The 21303-nt window shown below is 44.4% G+C and overlaps 1 protein-coding gene across 5 annotated transcripts in view; it reads right to left on the bottom strand.

Annotated features, from left to right (window-relative positions):
• Nucleotides 1-21303, bottom strand: part of PDE1C (phosphodiesterase 1C) — a 1560705-nt gene that overhangs the window by 107229 nt on the left and 1432173 nt on the right. The window lies entirely within an intron of this gene.

The following is a 21303-nucleotide window of genomic DNA, read 5'->3' as shown; positions in this document are numbered from 1 at the left end:
CTTCCATCTCACAAGCAGACAGGGTTGCAATATAATCAAAAAACCAGGGGCGCTAGCGTAATTAGGTTATCCGCTGCAAATAGTAGGAGAATACCACCCTTTGTGCCCCAAATAAAGAAACAAAGGAAATTTGGCCGGGATGCAATCCCCGACCGTGATAATAATCACCCCTCGAAGAAAACTAAACAATCGGAATGTGGAAACGACTATCCTCAGACAGACACTGAATAGTGATGGGCGAGCCCTAAAATGCTCAGGTGCTCGTTGCTCGGGTCAAGCAAATTGGAATGGCCGGGATGCAATCCCCGACCGTGATAATAATCACCCCTCGAAGAAAACTAAACAATCGAAATGTGGAAATGACTATCCTCAGACAGACACTGAATAGTGATGGGTGAGCCCTAAAATGCTCAGGTGCTCGTTGCTCGGGTCGAGCAAATTGGAATACTCGGGTACTCGGCAACAAGCCCAATGTAAGTCTATGGGTGACCCGAGTATTTTTACTGTGATCCCCTCCGGGGGTCTTTTTAAGGTCTAAAAACATCTGAAAATGGTGGAAACACTGCTCAAATGACACAGGGACATCATGGGGGTTGCCCCTGGAAGCATTCCTGAGTCCTGACTCCTAGTTCACAGCCTTAATTATTTTTTTCATTACATTTTTCCCGGGGCCACAAAAAACACATGAAAACGAAACCAAAACGGGTTTTGCTTGGAAATATTTCAAGGTACATCCTTTGCAGGTTAATGACTTGCCTGTAAGGCCAAATATTTAACCCCAGACCAAAAATTTCCTTTCCCACTCAGGCTTAGTTCAGATTCAGCTTTTTTGAAGTGTTTTTTCAACATTAACTTTGCTTTCAACCACTACAAATGCATTCACTGGAAACGTCATTGTAACATTTAACAACCCTAGCTGGCCATGTGGTGTGTGACACATAAGCAGACCCATCTTGTTTCATTTTTGAAGGAGGGACTCTTAAAGTCACAGGGCCTATTTTTACTGGTGCATCAGGCGGCATTAATCTTCTTAAAGGGCCATTGTGAAACAGTGGGTCTCCTAAGCTGTTGTAGCCTATGCTGTGAGTGGATGGGCTGCCAAGAATTACGACACACCACAATATCCCTGTCATAAGATGTCCAAGGGGGACTCCTGAAAAAGTGTTGCATTGAATTCAAGGCCTGCCCTGCTACCAATTCATATGCACCGCAATAAGCCTTTCAACCCACATAGTGGATGGGTCCATGAAAATCCACTTCACAATATGCATTTTGTACTCCGTACTCTTTTGTTTTACACATAGGTGGCAAGGCGAGCCCTGCTGCATAGTCAGTCATATGCACACCATTAGGCCTTGGAACCCACATACTGGATGGGCCCAGGAAAATCCACTTCACAATATGCAATTTGTGCTCCATACTCCTTTGTTTTATACATTGCCAGCAAGGCCAGCCCTGCTGCATAGTCAGTCATGTGCACCCCATTAGGCCTTGGAACCCACATACTGGATGGGCCATGAAAATCCACTTCACAATATGCATTTTGTGCTCCATACTCCTTTGTTTTATACATTGCCAGCAAGGCCAATCCTGCTGCATAGTCAGTCATATGCACACCATTAGGTCTTGGAACCCACATACTGGATGGGCCCAGAAAAATCCACTTCATATTATGCATTTTGTTCTCCATACTCCTTTGTTTTTTTTGAGGGGGAGACTGCAACAAAACTCTGGCCCAGTGTATTACAATACACAATGTAAGTGGCTGAACGTGGCTGGAAGATGTACGACAAACTAACAGAACTGACGTAGATCCACTTAGTGCCAATTTATATCTCCCTTTTTTGGGGGGAGACTGCAACAAAACTCAGGCCCAGTGTATTACACTACACAATGTAAGTGGCAAAACGTGGCTGGAAGATGTACGACAAACTAACAGAACTGACGTAGATCCACTTAGTGCCAATTTACATCTCCCTTTTTTGGGGGTGAGACTGCAACAAAACTCAGGCCCAGTGTATTACACTACACAATGTAAGTGGCAGAACGTGGCTGGAAGATGTACGACAAACTAACAGAACTGTGACGTAGATCCACTTAGTGCCAATTTAAATCTCCCTTTTTTGGGGGGGAGACTGCAACAAAACTCAGGCCCAGTGTATTACACTACACAATGTAAGTGGCAGAATGTGGCTGGAAGATATATAAAAAAATACAAGGGCTGTAGTACAATTTCAATCTCCCTACAATGATCTCAGGACAAGTATGGCAGCAATAAAAAGGACTGCTGCACACAAAAGTGTGGACAAATAAACAAGAGAACTGTGCAGAAAGGAGCAACAGGATTTTTGCTTTTAAAAAAGCAGTTGGTTTGCACAGCGGCGTAAAAACAGCAATGCAGCTATCAGGGAGCATTATAAGGCAGCCTAATAACTGTAGATTTTGCCACTCCTAATATTGTAGCAATTTCTCGGACGGGTTTTTTCTGTTTTTGCAGCTTAAGGATGGCTTGTTTCACCTGCATGGAAAGCTCCTTTGACCGCATGTTTACTTCACAGCAAAACCTTCCAAATGCAAGCACCACACCTCAAATCAACCCCAGGCCTTTTATTTGCTTAATTGAGAATGACATAACGAAGGGACTGCCCACACCTGTCCATGAAATAGCCTTGGAGTCAATTGTCCAATTACTTTTGGTCCCTTTAAAAACAGGGTGGCACATGTTAAGGAGCAGAAACTCCTAAACCCTTCTTCCAATTTTAATGTGGAGCTGAAAAGCTGAAAGTCTGAACTTCAACTGCATCTGAATTGTTTTGTTTAAAATTCATTGTGGTAATGTTTATAACCAAAATTAGAAAAATGTTGACTCTGTCCAAATATATATGGAACTAACTGTATAAATATACCTCCCTGAACAAAAAGTCCAACTTCAATCCAATCCAAGAATATTCTGAATCATTTGAGGCCTTCCAAAAGAATGTTATATGGGATATAAGAAAAACCTCAAATAAAAAGTGTCTAAAATGTAAATACAATTTATCAAATAACGAACGTCAAGCTATCAAACAACTTCAAAGCGATAAAAAAAAATCACCATTCATCCAGCAGATAAGGGGGGTATAGTTATTCTAAATTCCGCAGGCTATGAAAAAGAATCCTTGCTTACTAGGGGACACACGCACTTATAGGATATTATTGAGTGACCCATCAGAAAATTGCATTAAAGCAATCCTCATGAAAAACTAATTTGATTTTATTAATACTATGTATTCCAGGACTCCATACTTCTATTATCTGCCCAAGATACACAAAAGCTTAACCAACCCACCTGGTAGGCCAATAATATCTGGGATAGGATGTTTAACTGCCAACATGTCGAAATATGTTGATTGCCACCTACAAAGGCTAGTCCCCAAGCTACCCTCCCACCTTTAAGACAGCATTCACGTTTTACAAATTTTAGGAAAAAATCAATGGCAGGAACATTATATCTTGGGTAGGGTTGAGCGACTTTTACTTTTTTAGGGTCGAGTCGGGTTTCGCGAAACACGACTATCTCAAAAGTCGAGTCGAGTGAAATCGGCCGATTATGGCAAAAAGTTGGGGATTGACCGAAACACGAAACCCAATGCAAAGTCAATGGGAAATCTATCTTTCTTTTTTCTCTCTCTCTCTCTCTCTCTCTCTCTCTCCCCTCCGTCCCTGAACAGAAAAGCTGGTGTTACACACTGCAAATCGCTACAGCGCACAAGCGACAATATGGCGATAGGCGTCCACGCCCCTAAGACCTATGTCATCACTCTGCCCATGCTCCTTCATTGGCTGAAAAAAATGGCGCCTAACGCGTCATACGAAACGCGACTTTGGCGCGAAGATCGCCGACCGCATGGCCGATCCCACACTAGGATCGGGTCGGGTTTCATGAAACCCGACTTTGCCAAAAGTCGGCGACTTTTGAATTTGTCCAATCCGTTTCGCTCAAGCCTAATCTTGGGCACTTTAGATAATACTTCACTTTATGCTATCATCCAACATGACAAGGGATGTGAAGCAGATAGATACTTTTTAGAAAGACATGACATATTACCTAATGACTAAGTTTCTTTTATTTTAGAATGCATGCATTTTATATTGACTCATAACTTTTTTCGTTATGAGATGCACTACTACTCCGAGCAATGGGGTACTGCCATGGGGACCAGGTTTGCACCAAGTTATGCTAATTTGTGCGTAGGTAGATGGGAACAGCAAACCATCTTTAAACATGATTCACTATGAGTGAACCTGGTCCTATGGCAGTGTTTTATTGATGACATTGTTTTTATCTAGTCTGGTGGCCCTGATTTATTGTTTGATTTTATTATGGAAGTAAATACAAATGAATATTTTTAAAACTTTACTGGATCCACTAGCACAGAGTCAATTAACTTTTTAGATTTGAAGATATTTATAGAAGAAGGCACAGTTCAAACTAATACCACAAGCCCACTGATGTAAATAGCTACATCTCATTAGACAGTTGCCATCTTCCAAGCTGGCTCATAAATGTCCCGAAGAGCCAACTTATACGGGCACACAGAAACTGCTCCAAGACACAGGATTTCAATCTAGAGGCCGAACTCCTGACAAAAAAATTCTGTGGTAAAAGATATACCGAGAGCTCCTTGATACAAGTAAAACAACTGGTTGAAAAGCTACTACGAACAAAGCTACTTGAGAATAAGGTGAAAAATACTGATTATACATTAGCTGATGAAGTGCCCATTATCGCTCAATTTAACGCTAATACCCATATTCTTAGGAGAATTGTTAATAGACACTGGGGCACCCTAAAAGAGGATAAGATTATAGAGGAAAATCTACATGAATGCCCCAAATTTATCTACAGAAAAGCCAATAACTTGGGGAACAAAGTAGCCCCCACCATTTCGAAATCCTAAGTCCCATACACACAGTATTCTGAACAAATACAACCCATTTTTTTTTCCTGTCGGAAGTGCAAACCATGCAAAAAACTAAATACAAAAAAAATGTAATATTTCTAATGGAACTAGAGATTTTGGGATCAAATAATCCATTACATGTGCAACACAGGGTGTAATTTACTCTATGAAATGCTCTTGTGGCAATCTATAGGTAGAGCGGACGAAGCGCCCATTATATGTGAGAGTAAGTGAACATCTGCGCAACATAAATAACTTCACCAGGCATCCACTATCCACCACTATTTGATTCAACATGGGGGCTCAGCAAAAGGCATTATTGTCACAGGCCCCCAAATAGCCAAAAAAGAAGAGAAATGGCAATTATATTCAGCAAATGTCCCAAGAAGAAAGCAGATGGATCTTTGAATTGGACATTCTGATACCAATGGGCCTGAACAGTGAGATAGAACTGTTTGCCTTTAATACAGCAATGGTTTCCACATAATTAACTGGAGCTATAAAGATGTTTAAGACAATGACTGGACCATCCCTGATAAAGAAATCCGTGAATTCCGATACGAGTAGGATTGCTGTTCCAGACCGCGCTCCGTAGGTAGTCACATGATCAATCACGTGACTGTGACATCACGCAAGGTTCTGCAGGTTCACTGAACCTGACTTGCCTTAACAGCGGTCACCCACCTCCTGCGACACGCTGGTTACAGGCACTGAGGGACGACTGTCACCGGCCAAGACAGCGCCCAGAAGATTCAGTTTTTTACAGTAGCTACCTGCCACCATCACGGTAGGACTCTACTGAATGTGGATACCACCGACACCAGCCCCCAGGACAAACCCATTCTACATAAGGTAATACTGCCTACTACTTTATGTGGCTCCCTATAACTAATTAGATAATTGTCTAATCTTCATACTGAGGATATAAATGTTTAGACTTACTGTTATTAAGACTATACTTGCAGTGTCTACGAAATGGGTTTTATTACGTCACTTACAGTGTCCTAAGAACACTGTACTTCATGTTTCGTAAAGTTTTACAAAGTTCTCTATGCTTGCCTTATACTATTGCCTATAAGTGGATAAAGCTAACAAAAATCATACACAAATAAAGGCTTAGCGTTAGAAGTTTAGGATACATATCAGCGCAAATATAATGTTTACTTCTTACAGGATTGCAATATAGTTGCAATATAGCATAGCTCAGGAGCTGAAAAATATGTTTTTGCAAGAAGACAAAGTTCAGTTTTACTGCCCAGCATTAGTTACATGTTTCACCCTTGTAACTCCCCTTGTATTTAAAATAAATTCTGGAGACAGATTCTAAAGCAAATCAGTGTCCGGCCCGTAGCCTGGAGCAGTTCATTTACATATAAGAAAAATGTGGTTTTTACTGGAATAAAACATCAGATTGCAGATATCAAGAAATCATTTTATTCAGTGTCCTATGACCTGCATGCCCATATAGACTGCTTAGAAGGGTTGACCCTACTGATAAATTCCCTTTAACTAATTCATTTTACAACTTTGCTATTTACCATATATACTCGAGTATAAGCCGAGATTTTCAGCCCAAATTTTTGGGCTGAAAGTGCTCCTCTCGGCTTATACTCGAGTCACGGTGGGTGGCAGGGACGGCGGGTGAGGGGGAGAGGGCACTGAGGCATACTCACCTAGTCCCGGCGCTCCTGACGCTCCCCCTGCCCGTCCCACGGTCTCCGGGTGCCGCAGCTTTTCCCCTGTTCAGCGGTCACGTGGGACCACTCATTAGAGAAATGAATATGGACTCCACTCCCATAGGGGTGGAGCCACATATTCATTCCTCTGAGCGGTGCCAGTGACCGCTGACAGGAAGAGCTGCGGCACCCGAAGACAGTGTGACAGTCAGGGGCAGCGTCAGGAGCGCCGGGACTAGGTGAGTATTTTATATTCACGTGTCCGCATTTCACACGCCGGGCACTGCTCTGTCTTCGCGTCCTCTTGCACTGACTGTGCAGGTCAGAGGGCGCGATGACGCATATAGTGTGCGCGCCGCCCTCTGCCTGATCAGTCAGTGCAGAGAGACGCCGGGACAGGACGCTGGGGAGCTGCAAGCAAGAGAGGTGAGTATGGCATTTTTTTTTATTATTGCAGCAGCAATGGCACAGCTTTATACGGAGCATCTATAGGGCAAAAATGAATGGTGCAGAGCACTATATGGCACAGCTATGGGGCAAGAATGAACAGTGCAGAGCACTATATGGCACAGCTATGGGGCAAGAATGAACGGTGCAGAGCACTATATGGCACAGCTAGGGGGCAAGAATGAACGGTGCAGAGCACTATATGGCACAGCTATGGGGCAAGAATGAACGGTGCAGAGCACTATATGGCACAGCTATGGGGCAAGAATGAACGTGCAGAGCACTATATGGCACAGCTATGGGGCAAGAATGAACGGTGCAGAGCACTATATGGCACAGCTATGGGGCAATAATGAATGGTGCAGAGCACTATATGGCACAGCTATGGGGCAAGAATGAACGGTGCAGAGCACTATATGGCACAGCTATGGGGCAAGAATGAATGGTGCAGAGCACTGTATGGCACAGCTATGGGGAAATAATGAACGGTGCAGAGCACTATATGGCACAGCTATGGGGCAATAATGAACGGTGCAGAGCACTATATGGCACAGCTATGGGGCAATAATGAACAGTGCAGAACACTATATGGCACACCTTTCTATGGTACATCTATGGGGCAATAATGAACGGTATGGAGCATCTATTTTTATTTTTGAAATTCACCGGTAGTTGCTGCATTTTCCACCCTAGGCTTATACTCGAGTCAATAAGTTTTCCCAGTTTTTTGTGGCAAAATTAGGGGGGTTGGCTTATACTCGGGTCGGCTTATACTCGAGTATATACGGTAGTTATTTAGGACCCTTCTTCCATGATTGGATTGATTTGTAAATTTGACAATTACAAATGTCAGATTGATTGTATTGTGCTTGAGTAACATGTACTCTGGTCTGGTGTCTGGTGTGTATGCTATGACTGTGTGATGTGTGTCCTGTGCTTGTGTAATGTAAGAATTATGCTTGTGATGTGTCTAACGTGCACACTGTGCTTGTTTGATGTATATGCTGTGATTGTGTGATGACTCTAAAGTGTGTCCTAAACTTGTTGGATGTATGTGCTGTGTGTGACGCTACTCGTTACTCATGGAGAAGCTATGAGGCTAAGGTAATCAAGAGGTTTAGGCTCACATACCAAGAGGACTCATCATATAAAAAAGGGGAAAAGCAAAAATGGTAGTCAGGTCAAAGTCCAGAGTCAAAATTCCAAGATTAGAGTGCATAAGGCAAAAGGGCTAATACAAACAGGTAGTCAATGGACAAATCCAGGGTCCAGCAACAAAATATAAGAATGTCAGATTTCAGAGTACAAGGCACAGAGGAAAAAATACATAGAGTTGAAAGCTACGAGTGGCTGCTATCTGGGACAAACATCTAAGTAGCTGAGAATCCACTAGGAAAAGAGAACACCTGAAGAAAGCTCAGAACACACCACTCTCAGATCGACATTCACATTCTTGTACCCCTGCCTGAATGAGAAACAAAAATTAAACCTAGAGCAAAACAAGGACCATCTGTCCTGTCTAAGGGTTAATTGTTTAGCTGATTCAACATAAGCTAGATTCTTGTGATCAGTAATGACAGTAACTCAATGAACCATCCCCTCCAAAACATGTCTCCATTCCTAAAAGGCCTATTTAACTGCAAAGAAACTCAGGATTCCCAACACCATAATTTATTTCCATAGACGAGATTTTGTTTTAGAAAATAAAGTACATGAACGCAGGTTGGTCTGAGTTTTGGACTCATGCAATAAAATAGCCCATAGCCCGACCTCCTAAGCATCCACCTCAACAATAAATGGTTCTTGTAGATCGGGTTGGATTAGAACATTACCAGACATGAAATCCTTTTAATTTTTCAAAAGCCCTAATAGCATCCTGTGACCAAACCTTGAGATCCACCACCTTACATATAAAGTCCAGTCACTGGCTCCTTCTGTTACTCCAGGGTTCAAATTATTTGTACCTTTGTAAGGGCAGATTGCATCTGTTACAGGAGTTTCATGATTCCATCTTGAGTGGTCATCGTAGGGAGACAGCTACGCAAAAAGCCATTGCTAAAATTTTTGGTTGCCGTTGAAACTAGTGCATGGCCGTGCGGTCATGCGCACCTTTTATAGCTGCAGCAAGTACCGGATCTTCCCAGAAGGACCAATGGGAGGCTGCCACAGAAGTTGAGCACCTACAGGACCTTCCTAGAGGACCAATGGGGTTTGCTGCAGTATCTGAGCATGTGACCCTTGATCTCCAATGAGAGATCTTACCCTGGGCATGCTCAGAAGGGGAAGAGTAGGACTTAGTCCCAAAGACGTCAGCTTGCCGCTGCCCAGTACTGGCTACAATGGCAGAAGCTGGAAAGGCAGCAGTAACCTTTTGTACATAGTCGGACTGAGCGAGACGCTGGGACCGACGTCTCCGCTGAGCAGGCTCCACTGCAGCAGGGGAAGAATGGGAGACCGCAGCAGAGATGGCCTGAGATTCCCCCTGTGCAGAGGTGGGAACTCGACCCCTAACATTACCCCCCCAATGAGCTGCGGAGCCCAAATGTACTCAGCAGGCTCCCAGGACCTGTCCTCAGGACCATAACCCTTCCAGTCCACCAAATACAATCTTTTGCCACGTACCACCTTGCGCTCCAAAATATCGTTCACCTCGTAATCGTCCGTAGACGAACCCGATGTCCCGGCAGATGACTCGGAAAACCGGGACATGTATACTGGCTTCAAGAGGGACACATGAAAGGTGTCGGTGATACCCAGGCATGGTGGAAGGGCCAAACAGTAGACCACAGGGTTAACCTGTTTGAGGACCTTGAAAGGGGCCAAGTAGTGAGGTGCAAACTTAGTGGACTCAACTCGCAGCCTGATGCTACGGGCGGAGAGCAACAACAAGTCACCTGGAGCAAAGGTCGGAGTGGGGCACCGATGTGCGTCGGCGGAGGACCTCATTCTCTCCCTGGAGGCCCGAATGGCATTCTGAGTGCGGTCCCAAATGTCCCGTGCCTCCACAGCCCAGACTGCCACCCTGGAGTCGGCGGAAGACACGGGCATAGGCATAGGTACCCGTGGATGCTGACCATAGTTAAGGAGGAATGGGATCTGTCCAGTGGAGTCGGCTACAGCATTGTTCAGCGCAAAATCCACCCACGATAGCAAGGATGCCCAGTCATCCTGCCTGGCTGAGACAAAATGTTGCAGATATGTGACTAAGGTCTGGTTGGCCCTCTCTACCAACCCATTAGTCTCGGGATGATATGCAGAAGAGAGATTCAACTCAATGCTGAGAAAACGACAAAGCTCTCTCCAGAACCGAGATGCAAACTGGGGACCCCAGTCACTGACAATTTTGTCCGGCATACCGTGTAGGCGGAAGATGTGTTTTATAAACAACGCTCCCAAGGCCCATGCAGAAGTTAGCCGTGAAAGCGGCACCAAGTGCACCATTTTAGAAAAATGATCGATAATAACCCAAATGATGGTACAGCCACGAGACTTGGGCAAGCCCACCACAAAGTCCATCCCAACCATCTCCCAGGGCCTGTCTGCCACCGGCAAGGGATAAAGTAACCCAGCTGGCCGTTGTCGAGGAGACTTATTTTTGGCGCAGGAGACGCATGCCCGAATATAATCTCCGACATCACGGACCATATGCGGCCACCAGTACGTCCTTACCAGCAGCTCAGATGTCCTCTTTGTCCCAAAATGTCCACCCACCCTGGATGAATGAGCCCAAGAGAGAACCTCCAGTCGCTAGTTAATAGGTACAAAGGTCTTGCCCGGAGGCACTGACTCTAGCGGAACCGGAGCTACGGTTCTCAGGCTCTCAGAAGGGACAATAAGCCGAGGCTCCCCTTCCTCTTCCTCAGAAGACACAACGGAGTGAGAGAGGGCATCAAAGCCGTGAAAGGAAAGCACTGCGCCCTGTTAGACTCACAGAAGCACAAGCTAAATGCCGAACTGATAGCAGTCAGTGGTCATGCAAACACACAATCTCCTCACCGGAGGAGCTGGTATTCTACTGGCATATTTCAGCGGGGTCCCTGAATACATACACAACACACAATCTCCTCACCGGAGGTGCCGGTATTCTAGGGGCTTATTTCAGCCGGGTCCCTGAATACATACATACATAACCACACTGGCGCAGAGCACATAACTTAGATTGATACTAGCACATGGCTGTGCACTCATGTGCACCTTTTATAGCTGCAGCAAGTACAGGACCTTCCCAGAAGGACCAATGGGAGGCTGCCACAGAAGTTGAGCACCTTCAGGACCTTCCTAGAGGACCAATGGGGTTTGCTGCAGTATATGAGCATGTGACCCTTGATCTCCAATGAGAGATCTTACCCTGGACATGCTAAGAAGGGGAAGAGTAGGACTTAGTCCCAAAGACGTCTGCTCGCCGCTGCCCATTACTGGCTATAATGGCAGAAGCTGGAAAGGCAGCAGTAACCCTTTGCACAGAGTCAGACTGAGCGAGATGCTGGGACTGATGTCTCCGCTGAGCAGGCTCCACTGCAGCAGGAGAAGAATGGGAGACCGCAGGGGAGATGGCCCGAGATTCCACCCGTGCAAAGGCGGGAACTCGACCCCCAACACACGCACTAAGGTTTGGTCGTCGGATACCATTGGGGCTTTTGAAATATTAAAAGAGTGCATCATATCTGCTCCTGTTTTGATACAATACAATTTACAAGATCCTTTCACTGTGGAGGTGGATGCTTAGGAGTTAGTGGTAGGGGACATTTTATCGCAGGGTAACAACACTGACTCTGCGTCCATGTGCTTCATTTTCTTAAAAATGTTGTCTGTGGAAATAAATTATGATATTGGGAATCATAAGTTACTTGTGGTTAAATTGGCCTTTGAAGAATGGAGGCATTTTTTGGAAGGGGCAGTTCATCGAGTTACTGTCGTTACTTATAAGAATTTAGCTTACATTTAATCAGCTAAATGACTAACCTTTAGGTTATGTGAGCACGTTGCGGATTTGCTTGCAAAAATTTCTGCGTGGTTTCTGCATCTCTTGGCAGAAAATGTATTGGAAATTCCACACGTTTTTTATGTGGATTTTATGCGCTTTTGATGCAGATTTACATGCAGATTTGTATGAGGATTGGTTTGCAGATTTGTTAGCTAAATAAAAATATATTATTTAAAAAAAATGTGATGTTGTTTCCTTGTCCTACCTCCATTGTTGATGTGCTTCAAGCAAGATGGGCACTATTCTATATTCTCCGCCCATGCACTCTTCCTCCTTCTGACATAATTTCCTTTGACAAATCTGCTGCGCTTTTGGCACCAAATCCGCATCTTTTTCGCACCAAATAATTTGTAATTTGATGCTTGTCACTATCCACATATAAGCTGTGAGACTTAGGTAGTCAAGAGATCCGGGGTCAGACACAAGAGAGCTCGTCAAATACAAAAGCATAAGGCAAAAGACATAGTCAGGTCACGGTCCATAATCAGAATTGCAAGGTCAGAAAGCATCAAGACAAAATGGGTAATACAAATGGGTAGTCAATAGGCAAATGCAGAGTCCGGCAGCAAAATATCAGAATGTCAGAATTCAGAGTAAAAGGCACAGAGGACAAGTCACACAGAGCTGAAAGTTATGACGATAAACATAAGGATGAATGACCTCGGGGAGATCAAAACATCCAACACCGCGGAGACACCATCACGTGTTTCTCAACGCAGTGATCCAGAACACTGCTCCCATCCCTTAAGGGAAATATGCAAATGCATGTAGAAAAGCCGCGGAGACACCATCACGTGTTTCTCAACGGAAGCATGAAAGTTATGACTGGCAGCTATCTGGCAAAGAAGGAAGGTGCACACGACTCATACAAATTATAGGTGCTGACTGACCTGGAATCATCGAAAGACCATCACAAGTAGTTAATCAGCCGCACTCAAGTGGATGCAAAGTGAAACATTTAATTCTTGTTTAGAAAATTCACACCACAAATAATAATGTAAAATTGGTGAATGATAATACGTTCTGCAGCGAGTAGCGAGTAACGTTTCAACCTAGTCCTGGTCTTTTTCAAACATCGCTAAACTTAACCATAGGCTGGAGAAAATATATATGCTGTTCCCAGATTGGAGGGAAAAAAAGGGGGAGAAGCTTAAACTCCAGTTAGTTGAAATGCTGCCACTCTGTTACCCAGGTAGGGGGAGGGCTTGGGTATGGGTCCTGGAGGCCAAGCGGGGCTGTCCTGTAGAGTGATGCAGCACACCACCACTGCTGCATGAATTAAATATTTCATTTTGCATCCACTTGAGTGCAGCAGATTAACTACTTCTGATTGCAGCTATCTGGGACAGGCAGATTAGCTAAGTAGGTGAGTAATCACTAGGAACAGTGAACACCTGAAGGAAATTCAGCACCTCCTAGTCTCAGACTGGAGGCTGAATTGTCACTCAAAATACTGGCAGCTAAGCATGCCACTGTACTAGATTGGATGATTTAACTATCAGTGGAAGGCAAATGGCACAGCAGCAGTCAGCCATTGGCAATGCATGAGATATCAGGGTCTGGGGCAGCAACTTTTAATTTAAGTTTAATTTAAGACAAGGTGGGTGAGGGATCAGTGTAAAGGTACCTTCATACATAACGATATTGTTAACGATATCGTTGCTTTTTGTGACGTAGCAACGATATCGTTAATGAAATCGTTATGTGTGACAGCGACCAACGATCAGGCCCCTGCTGGGAGATCGTTGGTCGCTGAATAAAGTCCAGAACTTTATTTCGTCGCTGGACTCCTGCTGACATCGCTGGATCGGCGTGTGTGACACCGATCCAGCGATGTCTTCACTGGTAACCAGGGTAAACATCGGGTAACTAAGCGCAGGGCCGCGCTTAGTAACCCGATGTTTACCCTGGTTACCATCCTAAAAGTAAAAAAAAACAAACACTACATACTTACCTACAGCCGTCTGTCCTCCAGCGCTGTGCTCTGCTCTCCTCCTGTACTGGCTGTGAGCGTCGGTCAGCCGGAAAGCAGAGCAGTGACGTCACCGCTCTGCTTTCCGGCCGCTGTGCTCACAGTCAGTACAGGAGGAGTGCAGAGCACAGCGCTGGAGGACAGACAGCGTTAGGTAAGTATGTAGTGTTTGTTTTTTTTTACTTTTAGGATGGTAACCAGGGTAAACATCGGGTTACTAAGCGCGGCCCTGCGCTTAGTAACCCGATGTTTACCCTGGTTACCGGCATCGTTGGTCGCTGGAGAGCGGTCTGTGTGACAGCTCTCCAGCGACCAAACAGCGACGCTGCAGCGATCCGGATCGTTGTCGGTATCGCTGCAGCGTCGCTTAATGTGAAGGGGCCTTAAGCCTGATGTGCTGGGAGCCCTGATAAGTCATGCAACAGCTCAAACTGCTTTTTTCTCAACCACACTCAGGTGGCACAAATATCAGCTTGGTAGACGACCAATGTTAGAAAATTTAAGGATAGTAACGCAGGTAGTTGACTAATCAATTCACTTACAGTAGAAATGTTATGATGGCACAGCAGCAGTCATCCATGAGCCTTTGACAGCATTTAGACCATTGAATTCAAGTTTAAATTACAACATGGTGGGTAAAGGAGTGGTGTAAGCCTTCTTTGCTGGGAGCCATGATACTTCATGCAACAGCTCAATTATTTTTTTTCCCAGCCACAGTTAGGTAACACAAACATCAGTTTCATAGACTGTTAAAGGTAGAAAAATGTAAGGATAGTAACACAGGTAGTTGACTGATCAATTGACCCACACTAGAACATTTTAAAATGGCAAAGAAGCAGTCAGTCATGGGACATCGATTAGATATCAGAGTCTAGGCCAGTATTTACAGCTATGAAATTTGCTTGAAATTAAGAGGCGATTGAGGGACTGATGTAGGCCTGCTGCCACTTTCCCAAAGCCCACAGCAGGGAACAGAATAGGAAAGGGGACTCCACTCACTGGTGCCGACATATCATGAGCGCCCAGCCACCAAAGCATTGCCCCACTCCTGCCGCTGCTAACCTCTTGAAGCAGCGACTTGGCCTTCTGTGGAATGGCCCCTCAAATAAGCTAACATTATAACGGATTATAAGATGCACCATTATTATAGTAGTTATAGTACACCGATGTCAGACTCCCCCTGATATATACAGCTGACATATACCCGCAACAGCCGCGGGTGGAATCGGGATCCACGTGTGGCTGTTAACTAGTTAAATGCTGCTGTTAATCTCTGATGGTCAGTGCTCATAGCAAGTGAGCATTTCTGCTACACACAGTCAATCTGATCATTGCCTGTGTGTAGCAGAGACGATCAGACAGCTGCAGCTTCTAGTCTCCCATGAAAACTATTGAAGCATTCAAAAAGTTCAAAAAAATATTAAACAATTGTTAAAAAAATAAAAATATATAAAAGTTCAAATCACCCCCCTTTTGCCCCATTCAAAAAAAAAAAAACAGCAACGGAACAAATATACACATATTTGGTATCACTGCGTTCAGAATCTCCCGATCTATCAATATAAAAATATAATTAACCCAGACGGCGTAGCGAGAAAAAATTAAAAACGTCAGATTTACGTTTTTTTGGTTGCCACTACATTGCAATAAAATGCAATAACGGGCGATCAAAAGATTGTATCTACACCAAAATGTTATTAATAACGTCAGCTTGGCGAACAAAAAATAAACACTCACCCAGCCCTAGATCACAAAAAATGGAGACGCTACGGGTCTCAAAAAATTGAGCCATTTAATTTTTTTTACCAAAGTTTGGAATTTTTTACCACCTAAATAAAAAAAGCCCTAGACATATTTGGTGTTTATGAACTCGTTATGACCTGGAGAATCATAATAGCAGGTCAGTTTCAGCATTTATTGAACATGGTTAAAAAAAACAACAACTGTGGAATTGCACTTTTTTTGCGATTTCACTGCTCTTGTAATTTTTTTCCTTTTTTCCAGTACATGATATGTAGAAACCAATGGTTTGGTTGGTTTATCAACATGACAAAAAGCTATAATTTTGCTGTGTTTTAAAAAAAAATTTTTTTACAAGCTTCACCAAACGGGTTAAATAATATGACAGTTTTATAGATTGCAATGTTCCAGAGGGGGCAATACCAAATTTGTGAACTCTTTTTCCTTTTATTTTTTTTCTTGTGAAAAAGTTGCAAAACATTTTTCCATTTTTTTTTGTACTTTCAATTAATTTTTTTCACATGTATACAAACTTTATTTAACTTTTTTTTACTACGTAGTCCCAGTATGAGACATCAAATTTCCCTGGTCTGATTGCAGATCTAATACTCTGCAACGCTTGTGAATTGCAGGGCATTAGAGCTGTCAATCAGACACAGGTAGGAGGCATGTCAGGTCCTGTTCAAGGCATGACTTTACAAGCCACCATACTTGGGTGACCCCGCTGCCATCTCTCGGCATGGAGTCACGATGTAGATCATCGGCACAACACGATCGGAGCTCATGACATGATCGCCAATGGGGTGTCACGACAGCTGGGGTCGAGCTAATGACCCCCATTATTGTCATTACAAAGCTCCTTTAAAACACTGCCTGTGGTCGAGCATCAATGGAGATTTCTGCTATATTTAGTGATGGTGTGCCATCGTTGTATATAGCCCAAGCGATCGGACGATCGCATCTTCAAGTTCTCTAAGGGGTCTAACAAGAACAGTAAAAGATGAGAAAAAAGTTTTAAAAAGTATGAAAAAAATGTTCAATTCACCCTCCTTTGCCCAAATTCAGAATAAATAGAATTTAAAAAATACACATATGTGGCATCGCCATGTACAGAAATGAACGGTCTATCAAAATATAAGAACAATTAGCTGGAACGGCAAACACCATAAACGGAAAAAATTCAAATTATGCTTCTTTGGTCTTGGCAATTCCAGGAAAAATGCTGCAATAGGCGATCAAAAAAATCACATCTATCCTAAAATGGTACTAATAAAAACATCATCTTGTCCTGCAAAACAATTTGCCATCATACAGCGCCGTCTGCCAAAAAATAAAATTATTACAGGCCTCGGAAAATGGCAACACAACCTCAAAAATATTTTTTTGCAAATTTCTGATTTTTTTTCACCCTTAAAATAATTAAAAAAAACTGGACATTTTTGGTATCACCACAATTGTATTGATTAGAGTTGAGCGACCTTGACCTTTTTAGAGTCGAGCCGGGTTTCGCGAAACCCGACTATCTCAAAAGTCGGGTCGAGTGAAATCGGCCGATTATGGCGAAAAGTCGGGATCGACCGAAACACGAAACCCAATGCAAGTCAATGGGGCAGCATAGTCGGCAGTGAGTGGGGGCCAGGAAAACACCTAGAGTGCCCATTTTAATGTCAAAACCATCCATTCTTCTTAATGAAGCTTGTCAAGCGTAATTTACCTTATAATAATTGGAAGGCATTTGAAATTGGGGGTCATTTGGCTAAAGTTGTGTGAGGTAGGGCTGGTTCAAGTAATTAGTGGGCCCAGGAAATCTGGACCACGTCACGGCAGTGGAGCAGGGAGAGGTAAGTATTTCAACTTTGCAAGTGCTGTGATCCTGAGCAAGCAGGGGGGGCCCACTTGTTGGCATTGGCACTGGCACAGGGCCCCTCAAAGTACAGCGGTGTGTTTGCACGGCGGGGGCGCCTCCCACCGGCAGCAACACTTTTGCGTACTATGAGAGGCCCTGTGCCAGTGACGTCGCCAACTAGTATTCCTCCCCCCACCTGATGAAGGAACCTGCACTTTCATCTGCACCTTCCTCTTTGTCCCCGTGTAAGGTGGTATGGTATGCGGGAAGAGCAACCTGACTTTCAGCAGGGTCACAATGTTGTTGTGTAGCATGCACGGGGAATGTTGCGTTATGGGTCAATGTACCAGCAGACTCATCTATCACTGGCTGGGCAATGGGCACGATGAAGTGGAAACACAGATATAGGCCCAAAGAATAAAGTGGGCTAAATGCAGTTCAAAATTGGTAACACAGGAATAACCAGGGGGCATTGCAGTGGAGGACAACTGGAATGAGAGGCTGACACAGAGAGTAGGGCCAAATCAGTAAGTAGTCGAAATGCAGTTCAAAATTGGCAACCGTAGTAAACAGGCGGCACAGCTTTGTTCAGTGGAGGAGAACAGCAAGGAGTGGCAGACACCGATAGTAGGCCCCAACCCAACTAGTAGGCCAAATGCAGTCTAACATTAACAACTACTTAACGAGAGCCTGAAAATGGAATTTCAGGACAGGAAACCAGGAGAACAGCAAGGAGTGGCAGACACCGATAGTAGGCCCCAAACCAACTAGTACGCCAAATGCAGTTGTTCCATTTAACCACAATTTAATGAGAGCCTGAAGATAGAAGCTCAGGAAAGGCAACCTGGGGAACACCTTGGAGTGTAACACACCATCTCTCTCCACCCCATACCCATTTTGTAGGCCTAATGCAGTGTACTTTTCTACAACTACTAAACGAGAGTCGGAAGACCGAAGTAATGGCAAGGAAACCTGGGGAACACCTTGGAGTGTAACACACCATCTCTCTCCACCCCATACCCAATTTGTAGGCCTAATGCAGTGTAGTTTCCAAGAACTACTAAACGAGAGCCGGAAGATCGAAGCTCAGGAAAGGCAACCTGGGGAACACCTTGGAGTGTAACACACCCTCTCTCTACACCCCATACCCAATTTGAAGGCCTAATGCAGTGTAGTTTCCAAGAACTACTAAACGAGAGCCGGAAGATCGAAGCTCAGGAAAGGCAACCTGGGGAACACCTTGGAGTGTAACACACCCTCTCTCTACACCCCATACCCAATTTGAAGGCCTAATGCAGCGTAGTTTCCAACAACTACTAAACGAGAGCCGGAAGATCGAAGCTCAGGAAAGGCAACCTGGGGAACACCTTGGAGTGTAACAAACCCTCTCTCTACACCCCATACCCAATTTGTAGGCCTAATGCAGCGTAGTTTCCGACAACTACTAAACGAGAGCATGAAGATCGAAGCTCAGGAAAGGCAACCTGGGGAACACCTTGGAGTGTAACACAACGTCTCTCTACACCACGGAAGGGCTGATTCTTAGGAAGGAAGGCTGTTGGAAATAAACATTGCGCGTCCGAGGGTGATTATATTCTTATTAGGTATATACTCACCCTCGGACGCGCCCTGCTTCTTTATTTGGAATGAATGTTTATTTGCAATGTGGTGTTGACTTTCTCTATTATTTTGGTAATTAATGATTTTATTATTTTCATTGTTTTGCATCTTCTCGGCAATAATATAAAGAAGACGCGACAGGACAACACTCGGTGGATGCCATATCTGTGTTTTCAATTTAAAAAACCTTTCAGTTAAATACTTGCAGGATAAAGTAATTGTAGCTGGTGGCCATTTTTAGTACTGTACCAGATTTTAGTTGTGTGTTTGTTTTTAATGTTAAAATGTCTGCATTTGATATCTCACCAGTATTTTCTTTTTTATAAGCAAAATACTTTTTTTTTTATTTTATGATGTTGGTTCAAGGGGTACACGGGCAGCAGTAGACAGGTCAGTGTAGGCCTAGTGGAAGGAGGGACCGCAGACAGGCTTCGAAGCCCTAACATAATAAATTGGGCTGCCTGTAGGCAGTTTAAAATTGGTTCCAGGGGAACACGGGCAGCAGTAGACAGGTCAGTGGAGGCCTAGTGGAAGGAGGGACCGCAGACAGGCTTCGAAGGCCTAACGTAATAAAATGGGCTGGCTGTAGGCAATTTACAATTGGTTCCATGGGAACACGGGCAGCAGTAGACAGGTCAGTGGAGGCCTAGTGGAAGGAGTGACGGCAGACAGGCATCAAAGGCCTAACATCATAACATTGGGCTGTTGGCAATTTAAAATTGGTTCCAGGGGTACACGGGCAACAGTGGTCTGGTCAGTGGAAGTCTAGTGGAAGGAGTGACGGCAGACAGGCATCAAAGGCCTAACATAATAACATTTGGCTGTTGGCAATTTAAAATTGGTTCCAGGGGTACACGGGCAACAGTGGTCTGGTCAGTGGAAGTCTAGTGGAAGGAGTGACGGCAGACAGGCTAAGAAGGCCTAACATAACAAAATTGGGCTGGCTGTAGGCAAGTTTAAATTGGTTCCAAGGGAACACGGCCAGCAGTGGCCTGGTCAGTGTAGTAGTTGTAGAAAGAACGGACCGCAGACAGGCTTCGAAGGCCTAACATAACAAAAATGTCAAAACAATGGTATTGTCAGTGCCATGCATTGAAGGATGTCAGCGCATAGACTAAACATTGGTGAAGCTGTGAGAGATAATTTTGCTAGTGGTAGAGCACTGTTTGAGCTGGGGGGGGGAACTGTCTTGTGGCCGGCGGTACAGGCCCAGGGCCCCTCATATTACAATGGTGTGTCTGACGTTGGGTGCGCACCACCACCGCCAGAGACACTTTATTGTACTAGGAGGGACCCAGTGGCAGTGCCGTCGACCAAAAGCGGGCACACCCACCTCTTCAGACAAACAGCACTCTCACGGGTGCTGGCGCAAAGTGGCGATACCACGGCCCCGTGTGGGGAGTTTGGCCATTTTGTTAGGAGTAAACATGTCGTATGCTGGACAATCAGGTGCAGAAAATTACGAGATTGGAAAAGTCATTCAGAAGAGTCCACAGGCAAGACCTTTTCATAGGAAAGTTAGGTGTCAGCCGGGCAAGGTGGGGCAAAAGATTTCGAAATCCAGTTGTGGTTCATTTTAATGAAGGTTAGATCATCTACATTTTGGGTAGCCAGACGAGTCCTTTTTGCAGTTAGTATTGAACCTGCAGCACTGAATACTCTTTCTGATAGGACACTAGCTGCCGGGCAAGCAAGCTCCTGCAATGCATATTCTGCCAATTCTGGCCAGGTGTCTAATTTGGATGCCCAGTAATCAAATGGGAATGACGGTTGAGGGAGAACGTCGATAAGGGATGAAAAATAGTTTGTAACCATACTGGACAAATGTTGTCTCCTGTCACTTTGAATTGATGCTGCAGTACCTGTCCTGTCTGCGGTCATAGCAAAATCACTCCACAACCTGGTCAGAAAACCCCTCTGGCCAACGCCACTTCTGATTTCTGCCCCTCTAACACCTCTGGTCTGCTGGTCCCTGGAGCTCGTGTGAGAAAGATCACGGGCGCTGTGTGCAGGGAATGCCAGAAGCAAACGGTCAACAAGAGTTGATTGTTTTGTTGCTAATATTAGTTCCAAGT

Source organism: Ranitomeya imitator, chromosome 6, assembly GCF_032444005.1.
Source record: "Ranitomeya imitator isolate aRanImi1 chromosome 6, aRanImi1.pri, whole genome shotgun sequence".
In the NCBI taxonomy this organism is placed as follows: Eukaryota; Metazoa; Chordata; class Amphibia; order Anura; family Dendrobatidae; genus Ranitomeya; species Ranitomeya imitator.
The sequence above is the reverse complement of the archived record's forward strand: the minus strand, read 5'-3'. Positions and strand labels throughout refer to the sequence as shown.